The sequence below is a fragment of the Ctenopharyngodon idella genome, chromosome 10 (genome assembly GCF_019924925.1).
Source record: "Ctenopharyngodon idella isolate HZGC_01 chromosome 10, HZGC01, whole genome shotgun sequence".
NCBI classification, from domain to species: Eukaryota; Metazoa; Chordata; class Actinopteri; order Cypriniformes; family Xenocyprididae; genus Ctenopharyngodon; species Ctenopharyngodon idella.
The window spans coordinates 12296173-12323716 of NC_067229.1; the positions used below are offsets into that span (position 1 = coordinate 12296173).

Sequence of the window (27544 nt, forward strand, 5' to 3'; positions counted from 1 at the left end):
CTTGCACTTTACAAAGGAACCTTTTTTATTTTCTTACATTTCTTAAAAACACTACCAACCCTCCTGCAGTTTTGCCCTTTGATTAAATGCGTGAGTCTCCACGCCAGTGCTTGATCTAAATTCCACCTCATTTTCAGTGACCTTCTGACAGCAAAAGATCAAAGCGGGTCAGATTGTCCTTCATTTTCTCCCTATACTGTGAAGCAAAAGAAAGAACACTGATGAAGATAATTGGTGCATCTATTTTTCTTGTCAGTTAGTTTTATACAGCATTAATGGCAGGCTGATGAAGAAAATCCACTGCCCACACCTTCCCGTCAATCAATATGCAGGAATAATATCAGGGCCAAAACCAATGCAGAGCCACACATGGTATTAAGCTGAAGTACAATATCTATTGAACATTTCGATGCCATTTTTTCATTACTCAATCAGTGGTTAACGACAAATACTTTGGGCCACTTTGGGCTTTTTAGAGGACTGAAGCTCAATTGAAAGCAAAAATCTAGTTACATTGTGGCATTTACAGTGGAAGTGAATGGAGCAAGTTTTTGAGAATGTGAAGCTCATGATTTTATAAATGTGCTTACATTTATTCTTCTGTTAGAACTTGTGTATTGTTTGAGCTATAAAGCTGTTGAAAGAATTATTTTTAAAATCATTTAAGGGCATTATCATGGCAAAAACTGTAAAATTGGAGTTTAACGTTACATAGAAAAGATTAGTAAGGGATTTTCACATGCATGTTAACACTCATTGTTTGTGCCTTGTAGCTATACTATTGAAACAGTGATTATTTTAGTGCTTATGGATTGACCCCATTCACTTCCATTGTATCTGACTCATTGTAAAGGTGCATTATTGAAACTTCAGCAAATTTACACAGACAAAAAAGTCCATTGTCTACCGTCAATAGTGTGGCGATGTATGTCACTTTCAAACCAAGCAGCTTTCTGTCAACCAACTTTAACACATTGCGAAATCTGCGTGGGGAAATCTTTCGCCCTCACGAAAATTCAGATTGCGTGGATTTCTACTGAAATGATTGAAAATTCACAGAACAATGGTAAATCTGTCCAGACCTGGATATTTAAGAAAAGGAAGGATAAAATAAATTTTTGTTGTAATTAACATTTATGCCACACTACTGCCGGATGCTTTTATTTCACTGTACACTATGTTGTGCTCTCTTTTGTTGTTTGTTGATGAGTGAGAATTCATTATAGCATCTTCAATGCAGCAAAGAAACAGATTCATCTCCTTCTGGTCGTGATGAGAAGGTCAGAATGTTGCTTTGGGGAGCTGCTTAGGGGAGTTTAGCGTCTGAAATGCAATCACGCCGCTTGATTACACTGGCATTCATCATCGCCACACAAAGCTACTGTCCCTCTTCTCGTCTTGCAGTCAAAGACGTCTCTTCGTACAGTAGGTGCTACACATTCATAAATGCTTGATCTTGTAGATGGACCACTGGAATGACTTTTATGAATTAATTAACCACACTTGTGACAACCTACTCCCCGTACTTGGCACAAATGGGAATTTTAACAAAAAGTATGTAATATTTTCTGCTTGGTCCTAAGAGGTAGAGTTTGGATGACATTTGCTTTCCTTTAGTAGTGTGGCGATAGTAAAAGTCAGAGCTGAATGAGTGATTCCTTTGAGCCAGTTCTTTTTAGTGACTCTCACAGTGCATTATGGGTGTTCTCTAGTCGTAGAGTGTACATTGGTTGTACACTCATTTTTGCAGTGCATTGTGGGATTGAATGAGTGCGTTCCATAACGTCCACTATGGTTTCAGACACCACTACAAATGGCTGTTCCCTCAAATAGTGCCCTATTTAAGAGACTGTCCTCCAAAAAACGACCCTATAGGTCGTTTTCAAGCACCTTTTTACAACCTATATTTATGTTTTAAAGTCATGCGCCCTCTAGCTGGCATAAAAATAATGACAGTGTCGGGTTACGTCTGTCGTCATGAAATGTTCATTTAAATGCTTTTTACATGGTCCCATTTATCCTGTTTCCATTTAGCAAAACTCAATTTTTTATTAGTGACTACACCTACCCCAACCCTAAACCTACACTTTATGAGCACATGTGTTCCCTGGGATCGAACCCATGATTGCATGATCACATGATTGCATATTATTGTATATTGCAATGCTCTACCAATTGAGCTACACGAAACCCAAAATGTGATGCAGATAAAAGGGTACAATGCATTAAAATGAAAAAAAAAAAACAGAAAAGAAAAAAAAAGTGTCCTGTTGTCGATAGGGGCGCAACTTTAGTAAACGCTCCTATGGGTCGTATTTCAGGGAAGTGACAAACGACCTATATGGGCGTATTGGTTGGAGGACATGTTGCTATTTAAGGGTATAGGGGCTTATTTCAGACAGTTTAACTACAGTTAAACTGTTTAGTGTAGTCTGATTCACTAACATTGATTTAGGGAATTAAAAACATACAGTGCAACCAGTGTAATCTGATTCACAAATGAATGACTCTTGTGAGCTGCTTATTTTTTAGTGAATTAAACACATTTTGCTCAACCAGTGTAGTTCAATACACAAACAAATATCTCTTATGGAATCAGTATATTCCAATGAACAAACAAATGCTAACTTCAGCCAGTTCTTTTTGGTGAGTCAAAAACATACAGCACAAACTGTGTAATCTGATTTATGAACAAATGACTCATATGAGCTGCTTATTTTTAGTGAATTAAAGATGTACAGCTCAACCAGTGTAGTTCGCTGCACAAACAAATGAATCTTATGCAAAGAGTGCAGTCTGATTCACAAACAAATTAATCTTATGAGCCAGTTCTTTTTAGTAAGTTAAAAACATACAGCGTGAACAGTGTAGTCTGATTCACAAACAAATTATGTATATTTAAAAGCATATTAAACATTATATGTTTGGTGATGTTGTACTCATCCCTGCTTTCCTTCTCAAATCACAGTGTTATTCCTCTTGCAGTCACTATTGCAGTGAATTACATGGCCGCTTCAAAGGAAGTCCCAGTGCTAAGCTATAGGCCGTTTTATGAGGCTTTTGTCAAACTTGTATTTGCAAAATAGTTTGAGTGGACTCCCTTCGTGTTCCTTATGCTTCCTCCCTCACTTTTTCTCAGCCAGCACCACTGTTCGCGTTTAATTAGCCTGCGGGGAGTAGCCCTGTCTTCCCTCCTTTGAGCGGGATTATGTATCACTGTGTTGGGAGTAGAGCTGTTCTCCCTTCATTAATTATACACAGCATATCCAGCAAACCGTCCAGTTGCCAGGCCAATAAATAAATAAAACCCCCGTTATGAGATGATAAAGTCGACACGAAACCCAGCCGCTCGCAGCAGTCCGATTTTGCTTTTTAAAGTTTTAGACCGCCAAGCTGCCCGAACCAACTTCAAAATACCACTTTCTTAAAAAAACAAATGCATTCGCTGCACCGTATGGTATACTGAACATTATAATATCATATTATAACACCTGCTTGTTGATGCAAATATGCATATCCCATTTGTAATTCAAGTATAGTTTCCATCATGCACTTCCTGGCTGTTAGTAGCATGAGGAAACAAACTCTTTCAGAACATTTGAAGCATCAATAAAGACTGAGACGCTCCCATAAGGGGCTGAAACAGTTGGCGTCTCTGACAGGATGACATTCATCAGACCTGTTAGCGCTGGATTGTTTCAGGTTGCACAGACAGAGAGAGGAATCGCACGCTGTCTCCCCAGGCGAGTTGCGTGAAGAGTTTGGCGTGGAAGTGGGACTTCAACAGCGAGAGATGATTAACACGGATATCAGCTCGAATAGTTCTTGCAAAAAGTTGGCAGAGGGGAAGGTGAGGGACCATGTGACACGGTAGATTAAGGTTAGTGACTGGTGAAGGGCATTGAAATATTCCTTTGTTCAGTTCGCTTTCAAAGTTTAATAAGTGCAACTGAATATGATTGGTTGATATTGATTTGTGTAATACACAGGGGTGTCACACTGTTGCGGTTTATCCTGAGTCAGTCATTGCAACATCTCTGTTGTGTGCTAATGAAAGCTTTAAAATGTCCACCTCTTAAATAAAATCTAGAGCTGGGTACAAATATTGATTTCTTTTGAATGATCCTGAAAGATATTTATTCTTACAATCCCATGTTTGATCATTTATGACCAGTGTAGGCTGGTTTACAAGCTAATGACTGTTATGAATCGGTTCTTTTTAATGAATCAAAAACATACAGCTTGAAAACTGTAATGGTTCATGATCGAATGATTCATATGAGCTGCTTCTTTTTAGTGAATTAAAAACGCATCTTGACCAGTGTAGTCCAATTCATGAACAAATGACTGTTATGAACCAATTCTTTTTAGTGAGTCAAAAACATACAGCTTGACCAGTCTAGTCATGAACAAATGACTCTTATGAACCAGTTCTTTTTAATCAGTCACAAACATACAGCATAACTAGTGTAGTATGATTCATGAACAAATGACTCCAAGCATTTCTTTTTAGAGAAACAAAAACATATACAGTGTGCCCAGTGTAGTCTGATTAATGAACAAATGACTCTTGTGAGCCGTTTCTTTTTCACGAATCAAAAGCATATACAGTGCAACCAGTGTAGTCCGATTCACAAAAAATGGACTCTTTTAGAAGCTTCTTTTTAGTGAATAAAAAATTATCCAATGTGACAAGTAGGTATTGTTTGATTCATAAAATTATGACCTCATGACTCTCATGAGTCAGTTCTTATAATGAGTAATTCAGAAAGATTGAATCAGTCTTAAACTCTGCCCTGTATAATTTACAACATTAGCAGAGAGAAAATGTGTTTAGCATATGAAAAAGCAAAACCAACTATATACTGTAACTCAGTGGTTCTCAAACTGGTGTACACTTACCACTGGGGGTACGAGAACAAAATGCTGAGTTTTGCCAATCATTTAATTCTACCCACATTAAAATAACATTAAAACAGGGTGGGTATTTTTAACAGGCAAAATGCCATGAAAGGTCAAATACATGACATCCAATCAAATAACCTCATCTTTTGCGATCAAAACTGACTGCATCCACACCAGCAGTGTGCATATGATAGGTTGCGTGTAGAGTATGCTGCCTTAGCAAATCATGCTACATTACTGCCGTTCTCGACAATGTACCTTTGTAAAAGTGGGAATTTAGCACTTACTAGCATGAAGAACAAATATAGACACAGACTGTGCATAAAGATCGAAACTCTCTTTGATACAAAAACATACCCTGTGTGAGTTATTGTTTTTCATGTTGATAATACATTATACGAGCAAGAATGCAGTTTTTCCCAAATATCCACACGATTGCAAATGTGACATTGATTTTATACAACAGTTCAGCAAACAAAAAGGTTATATTAAGTGATGTACATTTTAAACAGTATTGTCAATATTGTTTGCTCTATTTTGAAACGAAATAATACTTCCAACGAAAGCCACAGCAGAACACAGCGGTGTTTCGTAAACAAACCTGCGGCTTTGAACAAATCGGGAGAGTCAATGATTCAATGACCCATTCATAAATACAGCCACTTGCTTGGTTACTGAATTAATGAATGACTCGATGACTCACTCATTAACACGGTGACTTACCTGCCACATACTGGTGGTTTTAGTTTAATATTTAAAAGTATCACTTCGTTTTTACCATCATTGAATATTGCCCTATTGAACATTTTTTTTTATTTAAAACATTATTTATTTTAAAAAGGTATTTATAAAGGTAAAAAATGCTCTGGAGAATCAGTTTAAGGGGGCAAATATTGTCCCCTAATAGAAAAGGTGTGACTGCAGTTTAAGTGGAAGAGAAGAAGGATGTTAAATGCCTCATGCGGTACACCACTCTAAAACTGCTGTAACTGGAATATACCCGAATGAATCTGAATCTAATCAAGAAATCTGTACTGATACCCAGCTTTAACAAGTACACTGTATTATTCCAGTTTGAACTGAGGTATCAAAACATGTGACCTCCACTGGAAAATTAAAATCCTGGAGGCATTTCAAGGCTTTTTGTGGGCTACTGCACTTGCCGGTTATTCAGATATCAAGGTTAACATACTGCTTGCACAAGTTTGAATACATTGTGGCGATAACTAAAGTTGACCTGAAAGATGAGGACTCATAATAATATGAGTAAGAAATATTCCTTTTCTGGGCATCTCTTCTGATAGCTCAAGGCTCATGGATACCTCATGACTTTCTGCCTCAGTTTGTGTTATGATGGAAATAATCAAGTGGGTGGGGAGTATGATGGTTGGTATAGCTGGTGGAAATCTGAGCGAATCCCTTGCAGCGTTACCATTCATCAGACTTCTGCACTCCCATCTGACACACTCATATGGTTCTCGGCAGGAGGGGAACAGAAAATCCAGGCAGATAGGTGAAGTGGGAGAGACTATGTATCATGTTATAGACAGTACCTGTCACAATCTGAGGTACCGAGCACAAGGTTTCCAGATTGAATTCACTTCTCGTTGCATTCCTTAAAAAATGCAGTTGATGAAGACTAGTGGTATGAAGTCTGGTCCCATTGCAGCATTTTTAGGCCAAGAATTGCCCTTTTGGACAGGAAGAGGCAATCTGATGAACATGTAAAAAAGTGCTTTTATAAAATGACGTTTAGGGGGTAATATTATAAGCAACTGCCTAGCAACACCCTAGCAACCGCCTAGCAATGCCCTAGCAGCACAACACTGTTATCAATAGACAATGGACCTGTTTTGCCTGTTTTTTGCTATTGTGACTGCACCTTATGACAGATACAACCTCAAAATGCAGCTTCCTGTAAACCAGTGTTTCTCCAGCACAATTACAGTAGATGACGCAGTAAGTGCAAATGTCTGATCGACAGCCTGTGCATTGCGCATTCTGTGTACGTTCGTCTGCCGGAAGCTAGTTATTTGAAATGATAAAGTTTTAAATATGGATATTTTTCACTTCAGAAGGCCTTTATTAACCCACTGGAGTCGTATGGATTATTTTTTTTATGGATGGTTGCATTATTTTTGACTTCAAAACACGGCCCCCCATTCACTGCCATTATAAATGTTGGAGGACTAAGGATATTTTTATATATATCTGTGATTGTGTTCATCTGAAAGAAGATAGTCATATACACCTATGGTGTATAGGATGGCTTGAGGGTGAGTAAATCATGGGATAATTTTTTATTTTTGGGTGAACTAACCCTTTAAAGACAGAACGCATTCACGGGGTCCCGTGAATGTGTAGATGTCCGGTAACAAATCTTCGTGTCAGATTTCCTAATCTGAGAAATACCAGTGTAATTCTCCATTGCAGTTGCTAAAGGAGATTAATTAAACACACAATAGGATTAAATGCTATTACCTCCAGTCCCACATGCTTTGGGATCAGGCAGCAGCATTATGAATGAGAACATCTGCCCTACCCTTCCACTCTCATCAATAACACTGTCTCTGTGATCAATGCAGCGCATGTGCCATGTGGGCCGCGCCGCTTGCTTTATATTGCATTAATTAGGCCAGAGCCTGAAACCTGTTGCGTGATATTTGGGTTAAAGACATTTAAATGACAAAAATGATGGCAGTGCATTTACAGTTTATAAGTGAATTTGATGTTTATCAATGTCCATAAGACCACATCTGTCCACTTTTGTCTACAATTAGTTCATTTTGGAGCCTAGTTTTTATGTAACCGAGTGCAATTTTGGTCTAAATGAGAATTGAGATGGGAACATAAGATATTAATTTGGCTAATATTGAAGTTACACTCATGTAAAATTATTCACTGGAATTGCCTCTTCTTTGTTATTTAAAATATGTCTAGCATTTAATATGAGGGGGGCTTTTTCCTAAATCTGTTTCACTTGCGCATAAGGAATCAAATAAAAAACTTTATTGCGAGTCCTAAGATTTTTACAGTCATCTGTGCGATATCCGTCCTGTGTTGTAAAGTAAAGAGACACTTTAAAATGATAAAGAGATGTCTTTTTAATATTCATTTGCTTGAAAAATAGCAGCCAGACTACTGTAAAGAGAGACTTTAAATGGGGACACGGCGTATTGAATTATTCCCTGCTCAAATAAAACAGGATCTGCACATTGTTATAAAGATTTAGAGCTCTGAATAAGGTGATATCACATCATTTAGATTCGTCGAGAAACTGCACTTTGTCACATTTAATGTGGAGCAGCTGTTTTCATGTTTGCAAATTTGTTCATTACCATTTTTGTCGCGAACAACCAAGACAAAGCCCTTGAGATGCGCTTGTAAAGAATTTGTTACCACTTTCTTGCTCTCTTGTTGTTTCTTGAACACTCTGTCTCTCTCGCTAACAATACCATTTCAGCGGTCTGAATTATTGGAAGAATACATTAAATCTGTTGACAGATGGCGTGACACCGTCAGACAGACCAGCATGTTGCTTTATGCTTTTAAAAATGTGTTAGAAAGACTGCCAACTTATGTTCCTTGACAAAAACCATGGCAAAGAAAAGTCAACACAATATTGCACCAATGAACATCTTTCTTTCTTTCTTTTTCTTTCTTTCTTTCTTTCTTTCTTTTTCCTTCTTTCTTTCTTTCTTTCTTTCTTTCTCTTTCTTTTACTTATTTTATTTTATTTTTTTTTTGCTTTTTCATTTATTTATTTTTTTTGTTTATTTAATAGTTTTTATTTGATTATATTAATTTATTTGCTATTTTTTACTTTATTTTTTATATTTGTTTTGTTTTATTTGCTTATTTTCTATTTTTATTTGAACCTTTTTGTATTATTTATTTTATTTTTTATTTATTTTTATATTATATTTATTTATTTGTTATTTATTTATTTTACAAACAATGAAATTATATTTTGAATCAAATATTTTTTTTACATTTTAATTTTTTAATTAATTAATTTTTTTATTTAGCAGATGCTTTTATCCACAGCATCCCCCGCCCCATAAATAACAGTTTTCATAAGGAATGTTTATATTAATTATTTTATGGCCTTATGCTAATTTGACTATTTATCTGTTTTTTTCCTGCGCACATTTTCTGTTTGGCTGATGTGTCAGAAGCAGGACTTTTATTTTGACAGTGCTGAGAACGCCAACACCTGAGGACACAGCACTCCCTTTCTTCCCATTCATTAATTTATGGTTTCTTTTAGTTACCAGTTCTGTCTAATACTTAATAAGATAAGATAATAAGATAATTAATAAGAGCTAAACAAAAGTAAACAGTATACAAAGAAGTATTATAGTGTTTGCTTTTATGTTATTATTAATCGAAAGGGGAGCGCTATAATACTTTCTCATTCACCTTCAGCATTCAGCAAATACACATTTATATAATTTAAACAACTTTGGATATCTAATAAACATTTAATTTCACAAATCTTGCAGACTTTGTCGAATCCAGCTGTAAGATCTTTTGAAGTGTGCATTTGTAGCCTGCATAAAAACGCATGTATTCTGTCCACGACGGTCGGTCCGTGCAAATTGAATGTGGACAGGAAAGTAAAGACAAGCTTTAAATCCTTGATTTCAAACTATGCTGCGCTATATTCATTTGGCCATTATGTCATATTCATGTCATTTTCACTGTGCTGTATGTAAAATTAGTGTTACCTTGGCTTTATTTGAAAAAATACGATTCCCAGACAGTACACACAAACTCACTAGATTACTGAGTGCCCTGTTGGTTACAGTGTTTACTTCCTATTTATTCATTTTTTTTAACAATTTCTTTATTTGTGAAAAATACTATAATAGACTACAGAGTCAAGAAGTTGCCATCTAAAGTTTATTTTACAGATTTATTTTTGAATTCATTGTTCCATGTATATTGAATTTATATTTTGGCCACCCTGCTCTCTAGGGAATCGGCCATCAAAAAATATGAAAATTAATATCGGCTGACCACTAATCTAGTTAGATGCACAGGTCATGACAGGTGTTTTCTTTAGTATATAAAGTGTGTATTATGCAGTAACTTGTCGGACTCTTTTTACTTCTCCTCCTCTCATCTCTCTCTTTTTCTTTCCCTTCATCCCATCTCACCTTTGAAAGCAGGCAGAGCTTGATAAATGCATTGGAGACTTTGATTCTTGTCACTAATTATTTTGAGAATCTTTTGAACTGTTTAAACCTAATTATTAGGATTTCTATGCCGTGTGGCTTCAAAAAATATACTGAGGAAAAACTTGCATTGACGCTCCAACACAGAAGATTTGGAAGGGCAGAAGGGCTGGATAAATTGTGCCCTTGGGAACAAAAGCCAGCAGTCAAGATTCTCTCACAAAGCCAGAAATAGTGCCCTGGATTTCTAGTGACTTACTTACTTGCGACACAAGAGGTCCATAAGATGGCATGTTTTGTCTGGCTATTGGTGTCCTAGTATAGTTCACCTAAAAATGATAATTCACTCGTTCAGAGCCTGTATGGCCTTCTTTCTACCATGGCACACAAAAGGAGATAGTTTGAAGAATGTTCACGCCGCTCTTAACCAATAAAAACACAGTGATCAGGGGCTGTTAAGCTCCAAAAAGGACCTTGTCTATCGAACCCAATAGCTTTGTGGAGAAACAGACCAAATTTATCACTGTAAATCCTGACATATGAAATAATTAGTCATAAAAATCTTTTTATAAGCTGAATAGTTTATTGAACATGTAGTAAAAATATAATTTAAAAAAAAGTTTGCATATGTGTTCTTTGTTGAGTATCATATTTCATACATCAAGCTTATATATAGTATAGTATGTATTAGAAGAATATTAAGCTAATATTTCAAGGAGGAAAAAAAACACCTAAATTTTATTCCGAGGCTCAAAATGAGTAAATATTTTGTGCAATTGCTGATATTTATATGACCAGAAAGTACGGTTGATTTCTGATAGTTTGTAATGTACTGTAAATCAGTAAGTATAGCAGAATACTTACAGGAAATGCATATACAGGTGCTGGTCATATAATTAGAATATCGTGAAAAAGTTCATTTTTTTATTGTAAATTATTTTAACAAATGAAACTTTGATATATTCTAGATTCCCTACATGTAAAGTAAAACATTTCAAAAGTTTTTTTTTTTAAATTTGTTGATTAGAGCGTACAGCTAATGAAAGTCCAAAATCCAGTATCTCAAAATATTAGAATATTTACATTTGAGTTTCATTAAATGACCATCCCTACAGTATACATTCCGGGTATCTTTTGTTCTTTGAAACCACACTAATGGGGAAGACTGCTGACTTGGCAATGGTCCAGGAGACAATCATTGACACCCTCCACAAAGAGAGTAAGTCACAGATGGTCATTACTGGATGGGGTGGCTGTTTACAGAGTGATGTATCAAAGCATATTAAATGCAAAGTTGACTGGAAGGAAGAAATTGGGTAGACAAAGGTGCACAAGCAACAGGGATGACCGCAAGCTTGAGAATACTGTCAAGTAAAGCCGATTCAAACACTTGGGAGAGCTTCATAATGAGTAGAATGAAGCCGGAGTCAGCGCATCAAGAGTCACCACACTCAGACATCTTCAGGAAAAGGACTACCAAGCCACTTCTGAACCAGAGACAACGTCAGAAGCATCTTACCTGGGCTAAGGAGAAAAAGAACTGGACAGTGAACAGTGGTCGAAAGTCCTCTTTTCAGATAAAAGTAAATTTTGCATTTCATGTTGAAATCATGGTCCCAGAGTCTGAAGGAAGACTGGAGAGGCACAGAATCCAAGCTGCTTGAAGTCTACTGTGAAGTTTCTGAAGTCAATAATGATTTGGGGGGGCCGTGACGTCTGCTGGTGTTGGTCCATTGTGTTTTATCAAGTGCAAAGTCAATGCAGCCATCTTCCAGGAGATTTTGGAGCACTTTATGCTTCCATCTGCTGACAAGCTTTATGGAGATGCTGATTTCCTTTTCCAGCAGGACTTTAGCATCTGCCCACAGTGCAAAAACCACTTCCAAGTGGTTTGCTGACCATGATATTACTGTGCTTTATTGGCCAGCCAATATGCCTGACCTGAATCTATGGGATATTTTCAAGAGAAAGATGAGAAACAGTCGATCCAACAATATACAGATGATCTGAAGGCTCAATAGTGCCTCAGCAGTGCCACAGGCTGATCACTTCCATGCCACACTTCACTGATGCAGTAATTTGTGCTAGGATCAAGTCATTTGCTGTAATATGTCCTGCCGATCAAGTATTGAGTGCACAAAAGAACATACTTTAAAGAACTTGAACTTTTCTGTTTTGCAAATCCATTTTTTGATTGATCTTAGGAAATATTCTAATATTTTGAAATACTGGATTTTGGACTTTCATGAGCTGTACGCTCTAATCATCAAAATTAAAAAAAAAAAACTTTTGAAATGTTTTACTTTACATGTAGGGAATCTAGAATATATGAAAGTTTCATTTTTAAAAATAATTTATAATAAAAAAATGAACTTTTTGATGATATTCTAATTATATGACCAGCACCTGTAAATATCAGTTGTCACTCTGTATCTCCCAATAATCTGTCTTTTTAAGATGATATTTAAATGGTTAATTTTATGATAAAAGTTCTGTAGTTTTTATTGTGAGGGGGCAAAACATACTGCACAGCAATACAATGATGATTGAGAGCTAAGCAAATTAACATTCCTCAAAAATGATGTATGGATAATCAAGTAAACCTAATTTGCCTCGGTTCAGTAAGCGTTCATAATATTGAAAAAGTTATTCTTTTGTTTACTTTATAAAAAGATTTCACAGCAAAAACACATGTGAACCATGACCTGAAGGTGGACATTTTTACAATTAATGCCTTTTATTAATAAAAAGAATAAACTATCAATCAGATGACAGAAGACATTTAGTATATTGTGTACAACAGGGTTTTCAGCAAGGTTTTGATCAATTTAGAGGCCTTAGAAATGTGCTTATCAAGTGGAAAAGAGCAGATATTCTCCCAGATATCTGCTTTAGTTTTCCACAGAAGAAAAGAAAAAAAGAAAGAAAGTCATACAGGCTTGGAATGACATGAAGGTGAGTAAATCATGCCAGAATTAGCATTTAAATCATCCTTTTAAATGAGCAATGAATTCTGTTCCATTCTGTATGCTGGGGAATACCCAAGACATGCCATTTATTTTGACAACGTCGCTCATGGCGGTTTGCCATACGTCCTCGAAAATGAGAAAACGTTGCTTTGTTGGGTGCTCTTATTAGGTTTTACATCAAACTGCTGGAGATAAGTAAATAAAAAGCTGCAAATGGAGCTCACACCGCTGCTCTCGTTTTCGCAACGAGTCGATGCTTCTGAATCAATATGGCACCAGGGGTCCATTATGTCTGACTGAGACAAAGAAATATTGGTATGACCCTTACACTTTTGAACGATATCGTTCTGTGTATTTTTTCCTCTTGTCTTCTTTCTCACCTCTCGTTTTCATTTGAAAATCCTCCTTTAACACCTCAGTCGCAGACTGGAGACATCTACAGCTTCATGAAACTCATTAAGAGCTTTAAGTGTGAATATTTAAATGAGCACGGATAATACAGCTTTTTGAGTCTTAATCCCTCTGTTTTGTCAACTTCTTTGTCTTGTTTGTTTTTGTTCGGATCTCTTGAAAACCTGTCCTCTTCCTGTCTCGCTTCCTCTCTTTTTATGTTACCCTTTCCTCCCTCCAAATCCATCACTTTATTTCTGCTAGATTGTTTGTCTTTCCCCTGCCAGCTCTTTTTCTCCCCGAGCGCATGTCTCAAAGAAAATTGAATCGAAGCGCTTGCCACAGTAGTGCTCGATAAATATATATAATGCATCGTTTTATATTTTGGTATGTCAGCAGCACGGCGTCAAAATAAGATACGGTCAGACTTTGTTATTTTCCGCCTGAATCTTCTTGCTTGTCGTATCAAAAATGCAATTCACTTTCTGGTCAGCTTCTTTTTTGATGTCAAATGTTTTGCTGTTCACCCCACGTGTCATAAATTCATGAAAAACAATTCAAAGCTGTCGCACACTGCTGCTATTCAGCATAAAAAGACATGCGACTTACTGTTGAGCGACGGACGTGTGCGAATGTGATTTTCGGGGTGGTTGGCCTCCGTCCCTCCCCATCTGTCAGAGTGTGTTGGAGGTCAGAGGGGAATTCCTTTTGTGTTTTGGTGTGATTTCGATTAGTTTTGTGTGATTTTAGGGGGGGATACGCAGTGGGCTCGCCATATGCTTGCCAGTTAATAGTTGGGGGATGACGGAGTCGTGTTTTCATAAAGGGATCCGGAGAAGTGGAGCGGGCTGAATGAATAAAAGCTGTTCTGACACCTGTTCGGAGAAACCAGCTCATATAAACACTCACACACACACCTACATGCTCCATTATTCCTGCCAGTTTAAGGGATTCAGTGCACCAGCAAGACAAAGCTGGCACTGGCACTCCAGTGGCTCAATCACAGTTTGTGGCTTCCACATTCGATGAACTCAAACAATGAGTGTTCATGAAATTACACTGATTATCCTTACAGAAATAGTTCATCACCATTTGCACACCTTTGTGTGGTTCCAAACACGTATGACTCTTTTTTTTTCAGCTGAACCCAAAAAGTGGCGCTCTTTTCCATATAATGAATTGAATGATTGAAAAGGACCATCAAAGTGATTCACATGACATTAAATAATAGCTTTTCATGAGCAACAGACTGAATCTAAGGTGTAATTTACTGAAATCTTCCCCTCCAGAGAGATGTTAAAAGCTGCAACTGGAATGAATCAGTCCACTTTGAATCATCATAACGAATCGTCATATTGATCCATTAGAAAGATTTAATTTAAAAAACAATTCATTTATGAATGGGATGTTGGACTTTGTGTTTTTTGGCACTTTTTTGATGTCAAAACTGGAGAAAAACTTGTTTTTTAAAGGGTTAGTTCACCCCAAAATGAAATTTCTGTCATTAATTACTCACCCTCATGTCATTCCAAACCCACAAGACCTTTATTCATCTTCAGAACACAAATGAAGATATTTTTTATTGGTTGAACCACTGTAGTCACGTTGACTATTTTAAAAATGTTTTTTCTACTTTTCTGGACCTTGAATGTGGTGATTTCATTATTTTCTATGGGAGACAAAAAAAAACAAAACACAAATTTCATCAGGAAATGTTAACGAAGGTTAACGAAGATCTTACGGGTTTGGAACGACATGAGGGTGAGTAATTAATGAAAAAAAGTCTCATTTTTGGGTGAACTAACCCTTTAAAATCTCACAAACATGGCATGTTTTCTTGCATTTTTGAATCAGTGATTTTTTACATGTAAACACAGTTATTGAGAGGATTTTTTCCCCTGCCTGTATCTCTTTTTTTTCTCATTACAAGCTTTACAAGGCAAAAATTCTAACTACCATAACTGAAGGTGTAAAAAGGTGGCTTCAGTTATAGGAAAGATCACAAAAGGATCCAAAAACCTGGGTTGGATCAATAGGAAGATGCTGCCAGGGCTCAATCTCTCACATAGCATATGTCATAATCTTTGCCTGATGTTTGCTGCAATGGCGTTTTGTCAATTTCTGTCTCGCATCTGCTGAATTTGGCGACATAACATGAGTTTCCTGCTGTAGAAAGGTTTTTTTCTGGTTTTTCATGTGCGCTGGGGAAAGCGTGGCCCTGAGTTCAAAGCCACAGTTTTGATGCGCGCTTCCTAGATGTGATTCAAAGCCGACAGTCTGGGAACTTTGATTAACTGAGGCACCTTTACAGTTCCAGTCAGAAGCAGGCAGAGCTGGGTCATTTATATCTGCTTTTTGTTGTTGGTCGTTTTCTCCCATGGCGGTTCTGGACTGAAAGTTCCTGTTTGCTAATTTTGATTCATTGTGGCGACTTTTACGTGACGCTCAAAGTACACACATGGCATTTGTACTGACTGCTCAGCATCAACATGTCTTACTCGCAGTGCTTTCTAGTCACTTTATTCCACAGGGAGGGACCTTGATGCACAGAAGAGCAAGTTAAATATTTCCCATCGTCGCCTGTCGAAAGTGTCGGCGTGCCTGAAAGTGCAAATTAAAAGCAGGAAATGTTTGAAATTGCCAGTGCCGAGCCCCCGCAATGTAAGCTCCCTGTCACCTCATTTTTCAAAGCTACAGCTTTGGCTCCAAGACGTTGAGATGGAGAAACTCATTTCATTTGGAGTTTCTTTTGGAGACAAGTCAGCTGTCTCGACCAGTCAAGCAGTTATTGCCAAGCTCAATTAGCTACTGGATTTCCCATTTGAATCAAGGGAAAGATGTAGTCAATCACTTTTAGGTTGCTGTTGGTGGTTGTAAAAAGGGGAGGACGCCTGATGCCACATTTTGTCCTTGACGTCCTTTCTAAGATCTATAAAAGGCAAATTACTCAATGGTGCTTGTTAACTGAAATCAATATTTTCATTTCACTTGGGTTTGGATGATTAAGTCATGACTTAGCAGTTTGTGCTCTGATGCGATGAGCTTTGGTGCTCATTTGGACAATGCAGGTTTGAATCCATGCCTCAAATCTCCTGAATCCAGCTTTTTTGTGCCCCTCAAATCTTGCCTTTTCTTATCTACTGTCAGTGCTGAGTACTAACTGAATATATGTAATCTGGATTACAAAAATTGAATACTTGTAATTAGATTACATTACATTTTAAAATGCTCATAATCAGAATACAGTTACATTTTTATTGATTACATGATTACTTAATATTTACAAAATGGCAGTAAATTATTCAGAATTCATTGTTTCTCCCTAATTCTTCTTTTTTATCTTTTTAATTTTCATTTCTTAAAAGTTTTGTGGAACTGCACACACACACAGACCAGTCACTAGTCAGGTGACTATAATTAGATGGAAAATTGAGAGGCTGCAGAGCATAAACAAATAAAATATTTAATCTTTTTTTTAGTTAGTGTTTTATTTTGATTGTTTTCAAATGATTTATTTCTTATAATTTAACTTTTATGATTTCATTACTTATTAGCTTTTCATAAATTTATGAACCTGCTGCAGTTCCTTCTCAAACCTCAGTCTGGGAAACCCTGATGTAATATAATGTTTAATGCACTTCATGTTGTTGGTAACAAAAAATAGAATCATTTTTCTTTCTCTTTGTATTTTTATATCAGTATGGTACAAGATTATCCTATTCAAATCAATGTTATAAACAAGTTAGGTCAAAAGTAATCTAAAAGTAATCAAAAATGATTATATTACCTAAATTGTGCAACGTAAAAGATTGTTAATAACTACAATTTCTACCATGTAATTTGTATTCAATTTATATGTAATCTATCCAGCACTGTGAACTATATCTACACTTAAAATTACAGTAAAAAAAAAAAAACTTTGTTTACTGAAATAATGTTAATATACCAAATAATTAATACATTCTATATTTATATACTAATAAGAAATAACTCAGGAGAAACAGAAAAAAAATAAATAAAAAAAATAAATAAATAAACATAAGCTGTCACAGAGATTACAGGGAATGTCAATTCACTTTTTTTTTTCTCACTGTACAGTGTACATTATTAGATGACTTGTTCTGTTCCACTTCCAAATTTAATAGTATTTTGCTGTAAAATTATGTGAAATGTCAAATTAGATATATTAATTCTTTTTGAAAATAGTAATTACTATTACTGTAATACTGAGTCAACTGAGTTAGGATCCATGTGCAGCTTTATTAACAGATATTCGTAGAACAAACAGGCAGGGGTCAATCACCAGAGTCAGGTACAAACAGGGCAAAGCTTAAAGACTTAATCGTTAACCAGGCAGTGGATCAGGACAGGCAGCAAACAGTATAATCGTAATCCAGGCAGACAGAGCACAGTAATCAAGGCAGGCAGCAAGGTATCGGTGACACCGGTCATGATATCCTATTGGACTGGGGCTATAACAAGTGTGGGTAAAATGATGGGTTCATTAGAAAGGGTAACTGCAGAAGATTCAAACTGCCTGGATAAAGCGTCTGCTTTGATATTCTTGGAGCCGGGCCGATAGGTAACTGTGAACTTGATTCGGGTGAAGAATTGGGTTGAGTCGTTTAGCTGAGCGCAGATATTCCAAGTTGTGATGATCAGTTAGCACCAAGAATGGGTGTTTAGCTGCCTCTAGTCAATGTCACCATTCCTCGAAAGCTGCTTTCATGGCTAGCAGTTCGCGATTTCCCACATTATAGTCCTGTTCTGCTGGGTTGAGTTTATAAGAGTAGAATGCACAGGGGTATAGTTTGGGTGGATTACCGTGTCTCTGGGAGAGAACTGCTCCGATGCCAGTGCTGGATGCATCAAATTCAACAATGAATTCCAGTTCAGTGTCAGGGTGGTGCAGAATGGGAGCCGTGGTGAAACGTTCCTTCAGCAGTTGAAAGGAGTTGGTGGCTGCCGCGGACCATGGTAGTTGACTTCCCCCCTTCCTAAGCATGGTGGTCAGGGGAGCTGCAATGGTACTGAAACCTCTGATGAAGCATCTGTAAAAGTTGGCAAAACCGAAAAATCGTTGGAGCTCCTTTACCGTAGTTGGTTGGGGCCAATTCAGTACTGCCTGCACCTTGGAATCGTCCATGGTGACCCCTTCTGGACTGATGATGTAACCCAGGAACGCGACAGAAGTTTGATGGAACTCACATTTCTCTGCCTTGGCATAGAGCTGGTGCTTGATTAGACTTTGCAGCACAGAGCGCACATGTCTCTCATGGTCTTCAAGAGAGTTAGAGTATATGAGAATGTCGTCGATATAAACTATGACCCACCGATTCAGCATGTTTTGGAAAACGTCATTGATGAAGGCCTGGAACACAGAAGGACTATTGACCAGCCCGAACGGCATTACCAAGTATTCGTAGTGGCCAGTAGTTGTGGAGAAGGCCGTCTTCCATTCGTCGCCCTCACGAATGCGGATCAGGTTGTAAGCGCTGTGCAGATCAAGTTTGGTGAAGTATTTGGCAGAGCGGAGTTGTTCAAGAGCTGCAGGTACTAGAGGCAGAGGGTAACGGAACTTGACAGTAATTTCATTGAGTCCACGATAATCAATACAAGGATGTAAACCGCCATCTTTCTTACTCAGGAAGAAGAAGCCTGCTGATGCTGGAGAGGTGGATGGGTGGATGAATCCTTTGGTCAATTCCTCTTCGATATATGCCTTCGTGGCATCAGATTCAGGTTGGGAGCGAGGAAAAATTCAGCCTCTAGGGGGCATTGTTTCTGGTAGCAGTTCAATGCCACAGTCGTTGTCTCGGTGAGGGGGTAGTTGAGACGCTTTGATTTTACTGAAGGCCTCAGCAAGATCGTGATATGCTGGAGGGAGCTCAGAGAAGATAGGTGGATGCTCTTCAATGGGAGCTATGGTGTCTTGGTTGGGGGAGATGGGCTGCATGCAATTGAGCAGACAGAAATCTGACCAGTGGGAAATTTGCTTTTCTGACCAGCAGACTTGTGGGTTATGTTTCTGGAGCCAGGGGAAGTATGAGTGGATTTTGTGGTGAGTTTATCTGGAACAAATGGATAGTTTCCTTGTGTAAAGCTCCAATCTGAAGAGAGAGATCTCCCGTGGTGTGATGAACATGGCCTGTCCCCAGGGGGCGTCCATCTAGCGCTGCCACTGCCAACACAGAGTCACATGGGATTAAGGGAATGTCATGAGATCTTGCAAAATCAGCGTCAATAAGATTAGCGGCAGCCCCAGAATCTATCATGGCTGTGGTAGTAATTATGTTACCATTTACAGTGAGTACTACTGGTAGTTCAGCATTACTGGAAGTGTGGAGATGTGTACTCACCGCAGACGGATTACTTTGGGCAGGACGAGTTGGGCATGATGCCCGTAGATGAACAGGCTGACCACAGTAGAGACAGAGTTTCTGACGTATACGACGCTCCTTTTCTTCGGGTGAGAGACGCATATAGCCAATCTGCATGGGCTCGGGATCCGATGAGGCTGAAGGAACAGCTGCGAGCGCGGAAGAATCCCTGGTTGGGCATCTAGAACGAATTAAATTATCAATACGAACGGACAGATTGATAAACTGATCCAGATTCCTCCCCTCGTCGTGACAAGCAAGCTCTGACTGAAGTTCTTGATTTAATCCTTTCTGAAACAACAGTTTTAGGGGGTCATCCACCCAGCCAGTTAGAGCATACTCCTTGGCAGTGCTTTTCCCCTGACAGAGAACTAACAACTGCTCCCCAGCTTCTTTACCTCCCTCAGGATGTTCAAGAATCTCACAAAATCTTTGCAAGAAACTGTCATATGTTGTGAAGGTCGGTCGGCCATCGCTCCAGACAGCTGTTGCCCATTCTAATGCCTTCCCCATTAACAATGAACAAACAAATGAAATACGGCTTACATCGGTGGGGTATAATGCAGGTTGTTGTCTTATAAACAGAGGGCATTGAAGTAAAAAGCCCTTACATTTGACTGGGGATCCATCAAATTTCTCGGGAAAGGCCAGGCGAGGGCTTGTTGTTGTTGTCGTCGTCATGGTAGAAGTGTTAATCACAGGAGTTACTGGCGTTTGGCTTGCTTCTGGAGCGGGGAGGCGAAAACTAATTCCAGCGTTTTGACTAATTCGTCCGTTAGCGAGGTCAAACGGTTCAGTTGTTGCTGATGGGCTGCGAGGATGTTAGCTTGTGCTGAGACTTCTGATGACAGTCGATATAAAGCCGCTGGATCAATTTCTGGTGAAGTTTTCTGTAATGCTGGGCAAAGCAGAGATGTAATCATTAACCAGGCAGTGGATCAGGACAGGCAGCAAACAGTATAAACGTAATCCAGGCAGACAGAGCACAGTAATCAAGGCAGGCAGCAAGGTATCATCACAAGGTAAACAGTCCAGGGTCATACACAGGAATATCATAAACAGGGATAAACGCTCAGAGTTGTTAGCCAAGGCAAAACAAAACTTCACAATGAGCGTGTGTGAGAGTGCTGGCTAAATAGTCCACGGGACTGGCTACAGGTGTGCGTGTAATCAGCACCAGGTACGGGATGATGGGAAATGAAGTCCATAAGAGAGATCAATACTCGGGTGATGGTGCCCTCTGGTGGCGATCGAAGGGAGCCACAGAGGCTTGATTTGTGACAATTACACAGAAATGCATACTCTTTCTAGTAGATTTTCAACCTTTGCAATAATTCTAATCTTGCATATTAGTTTGCATATAAATACTGTACAGTTTGCGTCTGTCAATATAAAAGCGTCTGTCGTTGCCTTGGTAACACAGCGGTTTACTTATGATATGAGATGTAAATAAAGACTGCGTTTTATTTAATTTTATTATTAATTTGTGTTTACGTCGCTCAAATAGAGCGCTTAGCCAGCTACAGAGAAACTGGTAGCCAGGCAACAGACAAGTGACCAATCGACATCACTTCACGGATCCTACCAGCACGATTCAGCACGGTTAGACAACCATGTCGAGAATTCCAGGCCGAGAACAGTTTGTAATCGTGCCGTGCCGTATCAGGCTCAAGTGGAAACACAACTGGAACTGTTCCTTACCGTTCTAAGAACCATTCGGCCCGACGGTGGAAAAGCAGCTATAGTATGCCACAGGTGTTTTCAAAATGTGCATCCATGCAAGCTTTTTTTTCAGTTCACAAACTATCTGTACTTTTTTTATGCGCACTTTGAAAGTTGCATACTTTTGGCATACTATTTTCAACATTCTATGATTTGGGGTGCAATAAATCTAATCTCACAAGGTGCGTCCCAATTTGCATACTATGACATTTTTAACAATGAGTAGTGTATTACCACAGAAAATCCCAAAAAGAAAAAGTGCACTTTAAATACCTGGATGGTGCACTAAATTAACGGAAAAAACTAAGTGTGGAATGTTGGACACTTTATGCGCTTAACTGTTGCAGCTTTAATTACATAGCGGAGGGGGAAGGGGCTGTTAGACTTCGATATTGAATGACAAAATAACCTTATGATGAGTACATAGTGCATAAGTACATAGTGTATAAGTGCATAGTGTATAGTGCGTCATTTGGGATGCAACTAAATACTATTTAGGACATAAATAAAGATGCAAATTGAGCCTATAAGAAAAGAGTTGCGCCTTCTGTTTTTACATCAGCCAGACATATTATTTCAGAAATATTTTCTGTGTCAAAATCTCACGATCTAGATGGTGAGAAAAAATGCACTTTTTTTTTTTTTTTTTTTTTGCTCAGCAGGGTGAGAGACTAGTCTGTGAACATCATAAGGACGAAAAGGAAAAAAGTGAAAGGAACGGACATCTTGACACTTTCTCAGCGAAAACAAACACCCGTTCCCTCATTCACACACTGGCAGCATCCTGCTATATTAAAGGCAATCAGTGCCCATTGAGATCACGGAACAGGATGTGTGAAAACCGCTTCAGTTTGTGTCTGTGGGTGACAGCATTCTTGCACCAGTGTTAATGTGTCGACCGCCTCTCTGCCCGTCTCCTGCTTAATTGCATCTTTTCATGTCAGTGAAATAAAACACACACACACACACACACACACACGTGTAAACACACACGACAGGCTTTCAGACGAAAGCAACACGCACCCACATGCTTGAAAAGTCCAGTAATGAGGTGAGATACAGATATTTCAATCTACTCAAATCAAATTTTTGACTAAGACAGCAATTATGAGTGCAAACATCTTAAATATTCATCCATTCTGCTGGCCAGGGAGTGGAATATCCCCAGTGTTGTGCATCTGACCATATGGTGTGCTTGAGTGACTAGTCTGAATGCATCTGCAGGAGTTTTACTGCACAGTCTCACAGTCCCAGATGGCAGCGAAGCCTCCGCATCAGTATCCAGCTTCTTCATGGCACTCTATATGTCCCAAATGCCAGGCTGGTTCGTGTTGCAATTTGTACTTCTGGATATGTAAATTAGACTTGCTGCATTTTTTAACCTTGGCAAAGGGATGCACAATTTCATAAGAAACTTGTAGCCAGAATCTACTGTTCATTATTTGTATTGTTTCTATCCTTCGTTCTTTCTTTCTATCTATCGTTCCATCCATCTATCTATCCATCCATCCATCCATCCATCGTTTCATCTGACTTTGATTCTTTCTGTTATTAGTTTTATGACTGTTGTTCGTTTTATGACTGTCGATCTTTCTGTCGTTCATATGACTGTCATTCTGTCATTTGTTTTATGACTGTCTTTCTGTTGTTCGTTTTATGATGGTTCTTTCTGTTGTTTGTTTTATGAGTGTTGTTCTTTCTGTTCGTACTTTGTCGTTCATTTTATGACTATTGATCATTTTATGACTGTCGTTCTTTCTGTTGTTCTTTTTATGATTGTAGTTCTTTCTGTCATTCGTTTGATGACTGTCTTTCTGTTGTACATTTTATGAATTTTCGTTTTATGACTGTCTTTCTTTCTGTTGTTCGTTTTATGACTGTCTTTCTGTTTGTTTTATGACTGTCATTCTTTCTGTTGTTCATTTTATGACTTGTTCATTTTATGACTCGTTCTTTCTGTTGTTCTTTTTATGATTGTCGTTCTTTCTGTCATTCGTTTGATGACTGTCTTTCTGTTGTTCGTTTTATGACTGTTGTTCATTTTATGACTTGTTCTTTCTGTTGTTCGTTTGATGACTGTTGTTCTTTCTGTTGTTCGTTTGATGACTTGTTTGTTTTATGACTCGCTCTTTCTGTCTTTTGTGTTATGACTGTTCTTTCTGTTGTACATTTTATGAATGTTGTTTGTTTTATGACTGTCTTTCTTTCTGTCGTTCATTTTATGACTGTCTTTCTGTTCCTTTTATGACTGTCATTCTTTCTGTTGTTCATTTTATGACTCGTTCTTTCTGTTGTTCTTTTTATGATTGTAGTTCTTTCTGTCATTCGTTTGATGACTGTCTTTCTGTTGTACATTTTATAAATGTTGTTCCTTCTATGACATGTTCTTTCTGTTGTTCATTTGATGACTTGTTTGTTTTATGACTTGTTCTTTCTGATGTTCGTTTTATGATTTTCATTCTTTCTGTTACTCGTTTTATCTGATTATTATCGTCTACAATCTGTTGTTCATTCTGTCTATCTGACATTCTATTTATAGTTTGTTCTATCGTTTGTTCTAACATTCTATCTTTATATGTAGCATTCTATCTATCTAGCTATTGTTTGTTTGTTTGTTTTGTCTATTGTCTATCTGTCATTCTTGTTTGTTCTATTGTTCTATCTTCCTATAATTTTATCATCTAACAATCAATCATTTGTCTGTTCATTCAGTCGTGCTTTTTGCTTTTTGGAACTGGGTCTACCAGCATAAACCCACCTACCCAGTTCCAAAAAGCATTTAGACCACATTAAGCTGGTAAGACCTAGTTTTTATAGGAGGCTACTGACGCTGAGGTTTCAAAGCCTTCAACCAGTCTGCAATGGCATGGAAATGAATGCTGGTCTTTGTTTTGTTTTCCTTTTTTCTTCTCTTTTCTTTTCAACCTTCAGCACCAGGTCACTCCACTGAGTGATTGACACTTCCTGTCTGTGTTGATACCGGTGTCGTTGCTAATGGCGACAGGCTGACCCACCATCTGTATCAACCATACAATAGACTATGTGAATGCACAGTTTTAGTGCTCATATTGTGGTGCACATTCTTTTTTCTTTTCTTTTGCTCTTTTTCTATTGCACACAAACACTCAGAAATGAATGTCTGTGATTCATTTATTTGTTTGTTTGGTGCATTTATGGTGCCCCTCAAGGCACAATGTGTTTGTCTTGCATCACAAATAGAGATCTGGGGGTTTAGACGTGAGCTTTTAACCCACTCGTGAATTGTCTTGGAGAAATGCCACAATTTGTAAAGACAAAGCAAAAAGATACAATAAACGTTTCAGGGAAGCCGATAAAAGACCCGCTTTGCAAATGTACCATGTAAAAGACATTTACAGGAAACTGTGTTATGTCTTGCCATGGGAAAAAATATGCTCATATCTCCTGTGTTTGTATTGAAGTGCGATGTGTATGTGTGCGTTTTGAGGGAGCAACACTTTAGCTTGATTCAAGACTGTGTCCAATAACTCACAGTGGCAAGGCTGCCAATGACGGATGCATTAAGATGTTTTGTAACTGTTCTCCTTGAGTTTCTTCTCATAGGAAAAAAAAAATCAAAGAACATTTTCTTTCGTTTCTCCTGTGATAATAGATGGGAAAAAAAAAAAAAAAAAAAAAATATATATATATATATATATAATGTATTCTATTTAAATACACATTTATATATATATATATATATATATAATGTATTCTATTTAAATACACATTGACTGTGATACTTTTTTCAGGTTTCTTTGATGAATAAAAAAGAACAGCATTTATTTAAAACAGAAATCTTTTGTAATGATATACACTACGTTCAAAAGTTTGGGGTCAGTATTTTATTTTTTTTTCTTTCTCTTTAAGAAAAGAGAAAGAGAAATTAATACTTTTATTCAGCAAGGATGTGTTAAATTGATATAAAGGGATAGTAAAGACTGATATTGTTAGAAAAGATTTCTATTTTGAATAAATGCTGTTCTTTTTAACTTTTTATTCATCAGTGAATCCTGAAAAAAGTATCACAGGTTCCAAAAAATATTAAGCAGCACAACTGTTTCCAACATTGATAATAACTGAGTATCAAATCGGCATAATATAATGATTTCTGAAGTATCATATGACACTGAAGACTGGAGTAATGATGCTGAAAATTCAGCTTTGCATCACAGAAATAAATTATATTTTAAAGTATATAAAAAATAGAAAACCATTATTTTAAATTGTAATAATATTTCACAATATTACTGTTTTTTTGTTGTTGTTGTTGTTTTTTTATAAATGCAGGCTGCTTAATATAAATGCAGGCTTAATGAGCATAAGAGACTTCTTTCAAAAACATTAAAAATAGGAATGTTTCCAAACTTTTGACCAGTACTGTATACACACACCAAGTCATGAAACTCTAGATGACGCAAGCTGATGGGTCCTTAACGCAACCTGATGATACATCATTAACAACATGGCACATGCTGATTGGTTCCTGTTGCATCTTCAGCTCAACATTTAAGTAGCTGGTTAGCGTTCACTATAGAAGAACCCTCCACCTTCCCCAGCTCCACCTGTATAGATCTATGTGTAATTCTATATATGATATTTGTACAGTATCTGTATCACCCAAAACCCTAAATATTCTGGTCACTAGTTAAGGTTGGGTCCCACCTTCAATGTAACTCTATGGGATTTTTTTTTTTACTTGTTTAATGTCCACCAAGTGGAAATAAGTAATGGTGCACCTCTAACCCCAGGTTTGAGCAGTAGTGATGCATGCTTTAGCCCTAACAAGACTGACTCCGGATGAGTTGATGGAGGCCAGAGGCTGTGGGAGTCTACAGAGGTCTGGCGTGATGTTTTGCCAGGATCAGAGAGCCCAGGCTGGGCAAGACAACAGCAGGATTAGAGCATGCCAGCGCACAATTGCCTTCCCACAGTGAAGAGGAAGTGGGCAGCATCTAAACCGTGCTTTTTCTTAAAAAAACCTTCGGGAAAGAAAATCTTTTACGATACAAACAGATTCATGGACTGAGCTGTAAGGGACTCTGTTTGTAGGCATTTATACGCCAAACCTTCCACCAGATCCTTTGTCTGCAAGCTTGTTGACTTCCTTTTGTTTGAGTATCGGTTTCTTTTAGTATGTGTGTGGGTTTTTGTTTGTGTACGCTCGCCTACCTCCATGTAGGAGGTTCTTGGTTTGTCATCTGTCACCTGCCTGTGACAGCCAGCGAAAACTGCATGGCTCCAACCTGCAGATACAATTACAAGATAGACTCCCATGATTCCTGGCTGAGATGTAAGTTATGGAGGTCACACAGACAGGAGCATACCGTAAAATATACCTTCCACCTGTTGGAAATGGAGAAAGAGGTATGAGAAGAAAGATACTAGAAGCTTTGATTGAATTGACATGCTGTCCATTTAACCCATTAAATGAGATCAAATTAATTTCGAGCAATTAATCGACTGTGCGGTCGCAAATGAACCGATTGTCTCATTCATTTTGATGCATCTCTCTATTTGTCCTTGCGCTCGTCATTGACTCAGCAGGTGAGCGGCCTGCTGTAACGTACACTGGTTATCCCTGTCCAATCTCTCAGACAGCGGCTTGTATTTCGCCCTTGGCTACAGCGAGTCGAATCTGCAGCATCTATTATTTACTGGTGGATCTTTGTCTCTCTCACACTTGGTTTGTACTGAAGACTTTCCAACTGTAATACTGTAGATTGGGGATGTCAGGCATTTAATCTACTTGGTGGCCCTAAAAAATTAAAACCTAGTTGAGTGATTTGTAAATGTGGGATCTCAGGTAGTCAGTGCGATCTGTCTGCCTGTCTGTTTATCCATTTGTGTATCTGTCATTCTGTCTATTTCTGTATTGTTCTGTCTATTTGTTCTGCCTGTCATTCTGTCTGTCTTCATTCTGTCTATCTATTTGTCTGTCCTTCTGTCTGTCTGTCGTTCTATCTATGTCTATCATTCT

General features: G+C 37.9%; 1 protein-coding gene across 2 annotated transcripts in view; it reads left to right on the forward strand.

Moving 5' to 3' along the window:
- The window catches only part of ncanb (neurocan b), a 126233-nt gene that overhangs the window by 7213 nt on the left and 91476 nt on the right, over positions 1–27544 (forward strand). The gene's annotated exons all lie outside the window — the stretch shown is intronic.